General features: G+C 44.0%; 1 long non-coding RNA gene across 1 annotated transcript in view; it reads right to left on the reverse strand.

Annotated features, from left to right (window-relative positions):
- Positions 1-9,353, reverse strand: part of LOC142072208 (uncharacterized) — a 630,664-nt gene that overhangs the window by 146,326 nt on the left and 474,985 nt on the right. The window lies entirely within an intron of this gene.

The following is a 9,353-nucleotide window of genomic DNA, read 5'->3' on the forward strand; positions in this document are numbered from 1 at the left end:
AAATCCCTCCTGGCCAGAGGAAAAGCCCTTTCACCTGTAAAGGGTTAAGAAGCTAGGATAACCTCGCTGGCACCTGACCTGCCTCGCTGGCACCTGACCAAAATGACCAAAGAGGAGACAAGATACTTTCAAAGCTCCAGGTCAGGGAGAAACAAAGGGCTCTCGCTGTCTGTGTGATGCTTTTGCCGGGAACAGAAAAGGAACGGAGTCTTAGAACTTTAGTAAGTAATCTAGCTAGATATGCATTAGATTCTGTTTTGTTTAAATGGCTGAGAAAATAAGCTGTGCTGAATGGAATGTATATTCCTGTTTTTGTGTCTTTTTGTAACTTAAGGTTTTGCCTAGAGGGATTCTCTATGTTTTGAATCTGATTACCCTGTAAGGTATTTACCATCCTGATTTTAGAGGTGATTCTTTTACTTTTTTTCTTCAATTAAAATTCTTCTTTTAAGAACATGATTGGTTTTTCATTGTTCTTAAGATCCAATGGTTTGGGTCTGTGTTCACCTATGCAAATTGGTGAGGATTTTTATCAAGCCTTCCCTAGGAAAGGGAGCGTAGGGTTTGGGGAGGATTTTGGGGAGAAAGACGTTTCCAAGCGGACTCTTCCACAGTTATATATCTGTTAGACACTTGGTGGTGGCAGCAATAAAGTACAAGGGCAAAAGGTAAAATAGTTTGTACCCTGGGGAAGTTTAACCTAAGCTGGTAAAAATAAGCTTAGGGGGTTTTCATGCAGGACCCCACGTCTGTACCCTAGAGTTCAGAGTGGGGAAGGAACCCTGACACATATATTACAAAAGTAGTTTGGTCTAAAAAGAAGTTACCAAACTGGTCAAGGGACCGTTGGTGAACCAAGCTGCAATTGCTAATGGTCTGGGCAGAGCTGGTTGGTCACTGTGACGGTGCCCCCATAAGGCTTTATGGAAATATGCTTATGAATGTATGTATATGTCATAACTGGAATATTTTATGCTACTATATGCCATGTAACATCTCTGTAGAGGTTATGATTTACTGAATCTATTAATCCTATTTGTATGCATGTATCATTTTTCTGTTCGAAGTTATGAATATTGGCTGTATATTTGTCTGATTCTAAGTAGGTTTTAGGGAAGCAGTTGGTTAGCTTCCTGAGAAAAGACTATTCTCAGTAAGTGCCCAGTCAAGAAGCCCTTAAGCCAACAATGAACTTGGAGACGCAAATCCACATCTAAGCTTTCTCAGGAATGTGGTTTGGGTGATAAGGAACTCAGTCATGCTTGGACATGTGACTTGCCCAGGTGACTCCAAAACACCATTTTGTAGCTGAACTTTGCACAGGAGAGAGGAGGGGGTCTCCACCCACAAGAGAAAGTCTATTTAAACCCCTGGGAGATCCCTCCATTTTGTCTTCAAATGGCTAAAGAGAGAGCCTCTCCACCCCCAAAGATATCTGAAAGAAACTGGAACAAAGGACTGTAACTAGAGGGGGTGTGAGTGATTGCTGGACCCAGACTAGAAGGAGATTAGTCTGTAAAAGAAAGCTTACTGGAACTGGGGAGGTTTTTATTTGTATTCAGTTTTATTACCATACTAGACATAGACTTGCGTGTTTTGTTTTATTTTATTTTGCTTGGTAATTCACTTTGTTCTGTCTGTTACTACTTGGAACCACTTAAATCCTACTTTCTGTATTTAATAAAATCACTTCTTATTAATTAACCCAGAGTATGTATTAATACTTGGGGGCAAACAGCTGTGCATATCTCTCTACCAGTGTTATAGAGGACAAACAATTTATGAGTTTACCCTGTACAAGCTTTATACAGGGTAAAATGGATCTATTTAGAGTTTGGACCTCACTGGGAGTTGGGCATCTGAGTGTCAAGGACAGGAACACTTCTTAAGTTGCTTTCAATTAAGCCTACAGCTGTTAGGGGACATGGTTCAGACCTGGGTCTGGGTTTGCAGCAGGTTAATGGGTCTGGCTCAAACCAGGCAGGGCACTGAAGTCCTAATCTGACAGGGCATAAAAGCAGGAATAGAAGTAGTCTTGGCACATCAGGTGGTAGTCCCAAGGGGGTTTCTGTGATCTAACCCATCACAGTCACATGTGGATGATTTTTCTCCTAAACCCCAATCTTGCAAGCATGTACAGATGTGCATAGTTTTGCTCACATGGGTAGACATCAATGGTACTATGCGTACAAGTTACACATGCGCTTGTATAACCCACACACCTTCAGGGTGTGGTGCTCTGTCCCATCTAGTGGCACCGAGACCACTTAGAGAAAGATTGAGTCCGCTCTACAGCCTTAGCTAAGAGACGCCAGGCGTTTAGTTCATGTGGTAGAGACTCATGCAGTTAGCTCCAGAGGTCCCAAGTTCAATCCTGCCCATCGGTGTTACATTTGCAGGACTGGGGACTTTGTTTCCAACTTCTAAATCTCATTAAAATACAATACTTGACTAATATTACTTTCCAATTTAGGCCTGGTCTACCCTGGGGGAGGAGGGATCGATCTAAGTTATGCAACTTCAGCTATGTGAATAACGTAGCTGAAGTTGTTGTATTTAGATCTACTTACCGCGGTGTCTTCACTGTGGTAAATCGATGCCTGACGCTCTCCCGTTGACTCCGTCTGTACCTCTAATCGTGGTGGAGTACCGGAGTTGATGGGACAGTGCTCAGAAGTCGATTTATTGCATCTAGATTAGACACGATATATCGACCCCCCGCTGGATCGATCGCTGCCCGTCGATCCAGTGGGTAATGTAGACAAGCCTTTAGTAAGCAATTGCTGTGTTTGCCACAAAGATGTTACATAACTGTGAAGGGGGAGGGGTGGAGGTGGGAATAGGATCCAAGAGAAAATCATTCTATTAAGATCTGATCCAGCCCATGAAAAACATTGGAGAGTCCCTGGTCTAAAAACTTGTGATTTGTTTTATATAGTAGTGAGAACTAGTGCATAAAACTACTTAATGGGTAGGTGAAAACTTTTTAATGATCTGATTGCCACTCCACCAGCCTTTAGAGGAAAAAGTCACACGACGAGGCCGTGGAGGGGGAAAGGAAGATTTTTCAAGATTACCTTTGTCATGTTTCCTAGAGATTGCCCCATCCGGGGACTAGGTTTTGTCCCACTTTGGAATGAGCAGAAGGTTCACAATCCATTGATCCCCAAGGACCCAACGGAAGTAAGAGCCATCCATACAGAGATCCTGTGCCTCTTTCCTGGTTCCACAATTCCCTCCTGTCTGGTTTGCTGGCAGCAAAGCTCCTTCTAAAGTGCACTGCCAAGATTCCTCCATCTTCAGCTACCCATGGAGCCTATCCCAAAAGTTGCACACCTCAGAGAGGCGCTGCAGAAAAGTTAATAGTAGCAGGCTGTCTTATGTTCTGAGTAGATTTTCTATTGGTTTTCAAGGGAAGATGATCCACATAAACTCCAAGACCTCACTATTCTACCCCAACCCTCAGCATTCATTCCCAATCTCACAGAGGGCCCTCTGCAGGGTCTTAAGATAGGAGAAAGGGTGCAGCAGAGATGACAGGGGGAGACCAATGTGCATGAGGTTCCTATGGGCGAGTCTTCCTCTTATTTATTAGAAGAGAAATACTGAACCTCTGTAAGTGCAATGAAAGCAGTGGCATAGCTACAACAGTGCAAGTGGTACAGTCTCACCAGGACCCAATCAGCGCAGAGGGTGCTTGGATCTAGACACATTTATGTATCCCCATTCATGTCACCACCAACCTGGCAGAAGTTGATCTGTGCTACAGTAGAAAGGGGCTGCAGGGGGAGAGGATGACATGCTGGCCCTCCAGGGCAGGGAGGCAGCTGCAATGGGGGAGCCCTCCAGCCAGAGAGACCCTGGGCCCCATGTGTGAGCAGCTAGAAAGGATGTGCAGAAAAGTTGTGGAGGGATCACAGAACCAGGGGATGCGCAGGTGGGGGTGGAGGTAGACAGGTGATATGGTGCCCCCTCTCCTCCAAAGATGGAACATAAGGTAAAAGCATTGGCTGGTTTGCATGGGCTAGGAGAGTGTGGGGGGAGGGACTGGGGAAGGAAAATCGAGGGGGCTATATCGCAGCAGGTGTTGGAGGGGTTGGAGCATAACTGGATGGAGCTGGGGGTCTGAATCAAAGCTGCTGAGGGTGGGGAAAGGAGGCTGGAGTGAAACTTGGGGGTGTAGTTCAGAGATGGGGAAAATGGAAGGGTTTAGAGAGAAGCTGGAGGGGACGAGGGGATCAAGCTGGAGGAGAGCTTGTGGAGGCCTAAACTGGTGTGGGTGTGGATCAGGGAAGAAGGGGTGCAGGATGGAAGCCAAAAGGGCCTGGAGGGGTGATTGGACTGGAGCTGGAGGAGCTGAGGGCTGGACTGAAGAAGACTGCAGTGGGGTTTAGGGGAAACTGGATCAGCACTTCAGGGAAGCTAGGCAGAAGCTGCAGTGGGCAGGGGCTGGACTGGGGCTCTGGAAGGGTGGATTTTGGAATTGGGAAGGGGGGCCCTATTTTATTCTTGCACCAGCGTCCACAAAGGCCTTGCAATGCGCTGAATTAAAGTCTCCCAGAATATCATAAACCCAGTACAACGTCCTGCGGAGAAGGTACACTGAGTTCTTAGGGTCCATCAGAACAGAACCCAGGTACTGTAGGCAGAGCTTATAGCAATACCTATAGTTAAGGTTGCTCAGCACTTTCCATGATAAGACTCTGTTTTCAGTTCCATATAACTTTGCCAAATTGTAACTATTCAAACTGAAATTTCCCATGCCAGATGTTTGCATCAAGCTAAATTTTGTTCTTGTTGAACATTTCAGTAAAAACAGCTGATACGTTTCTCAGAATATGGTTAGGCGAAAATTACAGCAGTCAAGTGATTAAAAAAATTAATCATGATTAACCGTGTGATTAATCGCACTGTTAAACAATAAGAGAATACCATTTATTTAAATATTTTTTGATGTTTTCTATATTTTCAAATATATTGATTTCAATTACAACACAGAATACAAAGTGTACAGTGCTCACTTTATATTTATTTTTGATTACAAGCATTTGTTGTAAAAAAACAGAAATAGTATTTTTCAGTTCACCTAATACACGTACTGTAGTGCAATTTCTTTATCATGAAAGTTGAACTTACAAATGTAGAATTATGTACAAAAAAAACTGCATTCAAAAATAAAACAATGTAAAATTTTAGAGCCTGCAAGTCCACTCACTCCTACTTCTTGTTAAGCCAATCGCTCAGACAAACAAGTTAGTTTACATTTGCAGGAGATAATACTGCCCAGTCCTTGTTTACAATGTCACCTGCCAGTGAGAACAGCCTTAGAGAAAATATATTATTTTTCCCATGTTAAAACATTTTTTCAACTGTTTCATTGAGAAGCCCTAGCATGTTTGGTACAGGGACTTGAAATTTGGCAAAGGGATTGCTCCTGTCTCAAGGATATACCTTTTACCACTCACATTAAAATCTGCCAAAATTCAGCCAAGTTACAAGCTTTCTCAGTTTACATATGCTCAGTACAGTCTTGGTGGAATTTTTCAGCTAAATTCTCTGAAGATATCATCTGTACTGAGCATGCTTCAGCCTAGGGCTAGGGCTACAGGATATTAGGAGAACTTTCCTGGCAATTGCTCTTTTTCTCAGCTGGAGGCTGCTGTGGAGCCAGACACAGGAACTGAGAGCAGGAAAACAGTCTCTTCTGCGCTCTCAAATCTCCCTCTACTGGTAACGCTTAGGATAAGGAGAACTCAGCCTGATTGAAATGCAGAAAGGGGTGGAGAAGGAGAAGCAGAGACAATTTGTGCAGGGGAGAAATAGGGGCACAGTGGAAACAGAGACAGATTGTGGGGATAGAGCCAAAGAAAAGTGAGTGTGATAGGGTCAGAGAGTGGAAGCAGAGATAGGCTGCACAGTGGGGTAGCTGTGGAGGGGGCAGGGACAGTGGAGACTGAAAGCCTACCAGAGAGGATAGAGCTAGAGACAAGATTTGGGGAGATAAGGAAAAGGGGGCAGCAGAGATAAGATGCAGTGGGGACAGGGGCAGAAGCTGTGGGAGTGCACAGTGGGGAACAGATACAGACTATAGGGTCATATTTCAGAGTAGCAGCCGTGTTAGTCTGTATCCGCAAAAAGAACAGGAGTACTTGTGGCACCTTAGAGACTAACAAATTTTTTAGAGGATAAGCTTTCGTGGGCTACCGCCTGGATGCATAAAATGGAACATATAGTTACATATACATAAGTTATGGAAGTTACCATACAAACTGTAAAAGGAAAGGAGTACTTGTGGCACCTTAGAGACTAACCAATTTATTTGAGCATGAGCTTTCGTGAGCTACAGCTCACTTCAACATCTGATGAAGTGAGCTGTAGCTCACGAAAGCTCATGCTCAAATAAATTGGTTAGTCTCTAAGGTGCCACAAGTACTCCTTTCCTTTTGCGAATACAGACTAACACGGCTGTTCCTCTGAAACCATACAAACTGTGAGAGGCTAATTAGTTAAGATGAGCTATTATCAGCAGGAGAAAAAAACTTTTGTAGTGATAATCAAGATGGCCTGTTTAGACAGTTGACAAGAAGGTGTGAGGATACTTAACTTAAGGAATTAATTGGTTAGTCTCTAAGGTGCCACAAGTACTCCTTTTCTTTTTAAGGAAATAGACTCCAAGGAGGAACTGCTGAGCTTGAACTAATATGCAAACTAGATACCATTAACTTGGGTTTGAATAGAGACTGGGTGTGACTGGGTCATTACACATATTGAATCTATTTCCTTAAGTTAAGTATCCTCACACCTTCTTGTCAACTGTCTAAACAGGCCATCTTGATTATCACTACAAAAGTTTTTTTCTCCTGCTGATAATAGCTCATCTTAACTAATTAGCCTCTCACAGTTTGTATGGTAACTTCCATAACTTATGTATATGTAACTATATGTTCCATTCTATGCATCCGGGCTGTAGCCCACAAAAGCTTATGCGCTAATAAATTTGTTAGTCTCTAAGGTGCCACAAGTACTCCTGTTCTTTTTGTAGGGTCATAGGAGCAGAAATAGGCAGTAGGGGTGGATAGAAGCAGAAAAGGGAAAAGAAACAGGCTGCAGAGGTACATGCGAGGGGTTTGGAGCAGGATACACAAAGAAAGTAGGGTGTATAATCACTAGAGAACCCTCCCATCCAGAACCTGAAATAGAACCCAGGATTCCTTAGTCTCAGTATTCCTCTCTTGTCTAGCAAATAGCTGTGAAATCCACGAGCAAAATGTGTGTTTCATCCCCCTCTAGTGACTGGTCTATAAAGGATAAAAGTCTGCTACTGTTATCAGAACTACTCTGTTAGTGACAGAGATCTGTGCTGTGGGTCTAATCAATGTTTACAATCTTGCTGACGATGAATGTAGGGGGTTAATATGGTTCCGCATAACAGACTTTCTGTTTTTCAGTTGTTTTTTAATAACATAGGCAACATACATGGAATCAGAGAACCACTGAGTTGTGTCTATACCACCCAAGACAGATGGCTATCCAGCCTCCTTCTGAAAACCTCCAGTGAAAGAGCTTCCACAACCTCCCTATGCACTGTGTTCCACTCTCCTACTGTTCTTACAGTTAGGAAGTTTTTTCTGAGATTTAATCTAAATCAGCTATGCTATAGTTTGAACCCCTTGCCTCTTGTCCTGCCCTCTGTGGCAAAAGAGAGCAACTTTTCTCCATCTTTTCTGTGGCAGCCTTTCAAGTATTTGAGGACTGTTATCATGTCCCCTCTTAATCTCCTATTTTTGCAAACTAAACATAGCCAGTTCCCTCAGCCTTTGCTCACAAGGCTTGCATTCCATCCTTGTTATCATCTTTGTCGCTCACCTCTGGATCCTTTCCAGTTTCTCCACATCTATTCTATACATTCGTGACCAAAATTGGACACAGTACTCCAGCTGAAGTAAAGCAGCGCTTTAATGCGGGCTGCATATGGGCCGGTACTGGCTTCTTACCCGTACGCTGTACCGGCCCATATCGGCTCACTTTCACCCCTGGCTGAAGCCTAACCTGAACCAGCGTCGAGTAGAGCTGTACTATCACCTTCTGTGATATACAAATAAACTATGTTAAAATAAAATTAAGAGGGCAAAGTCAAGCCTTCAAAAGTTAAGAAATGATAGAATTCAGGCTGCCTGTGCAATTTTAGTTTGGACCCCTTTGTGTATGCATTAAGATGCAGTCTTTAATTGCAAGATCACATTATTTTTTTCCACAGAATCCCTCCCTCATTCAGTGCACAGGGTGGATAAGTAAGAGAGGGGAATGAGGTGTTGTCCAAAGTGCTGAGCACAAAGTGATTTTATCTCAAAAAATTACTGAAAAATGAGTCTAGAAAAACAAGAAACTGTAGACCAGAAATTAATGATTCTGGCCTACAATTCAGGGATGTGACTGCCACTATTTTAGAGCGACAAGGTGGGCAAGGTTATATCTGTTATTGAACCAACTTCTGTGGTGAAAGAGATAAGCTCTTCAGGTCTTCTGGGTATAAGCTTGAAAGCTTCTCTCTCTGACCAACAGAAGTTGGTCCAATAAAAGATATTACCTGACCCTCCTTGTCTCTCCAATATCCTGGGACCAACATGACTCCAACAACTCCGCAAACATTATCTTAATTTTGACATTTCCTAACTTTCGACTTTGCAGCCCTAATTCTATTTTAATGCAGGATTCTTTTGGCACATCCATCTGTCAGATTAAAATGCTTAAATCGATATGTTGTGTTATGACAGAGGTGTTAATAAAAACAGAGTAATTAATTACGGCTTACGAAAACCTTGCAAACAGTTACCTGTTTGTATGCACTGGATACACTAGTGGAGATATCTGCAAAGTGGCCCAGGTGTAATCTGTGGTGCGTGAAGCACATTCTAAGGCCGCCTGCGGGAGCTGTGGCGTACGCACACCCCTGCTGGCTGGGCAGACAGACTTGGGGGAAGGAGATCGGATTATTTGTAACAAGCGGAGTCATATTTATCTGCCGGGAGGGTGGGGGGGGTTGTTGGGCAATTTCCTTTTTTTTTTTTTTTTTTGGTAACGGCTCCAGAGCCGCGACACACGCGTGGCTTCCTCCGCCTGGCGCCGCTTCGCTTTAGTCCCTTTCCGAACGAGGCTTTTATTCCCCCTTCAACACAAACCTGGCCCCGCCCCCGCGCTCCTCCAGCACGAGCGGGCCGGGCGCCGCTTCCCTCGCGTAGCTCTCGGGGGCGGTGGCGCGCGCCATGACATCACACAACCGCCCCGCCCTCCCCTCTGTTTGCGGAAGTGACGCTCGGCCGAGTTTCCGGCTGGAGCTGGTAACGGTAACGGGC

The sequence above is a fragment of the Caretta caretta genome, chromosome 5, assembly GCF_965140235.1.
Source record: "Caretta caretta isolate rCarCar2 chromosome 5, rCarCar1.hap1, whole genome shotgun sequence".
NCBI classification, from domain to species: Eukaryota; Metazoa; Chordata; order Testudines; family Cheloniidae; genus Caretta; species Caretta caretta.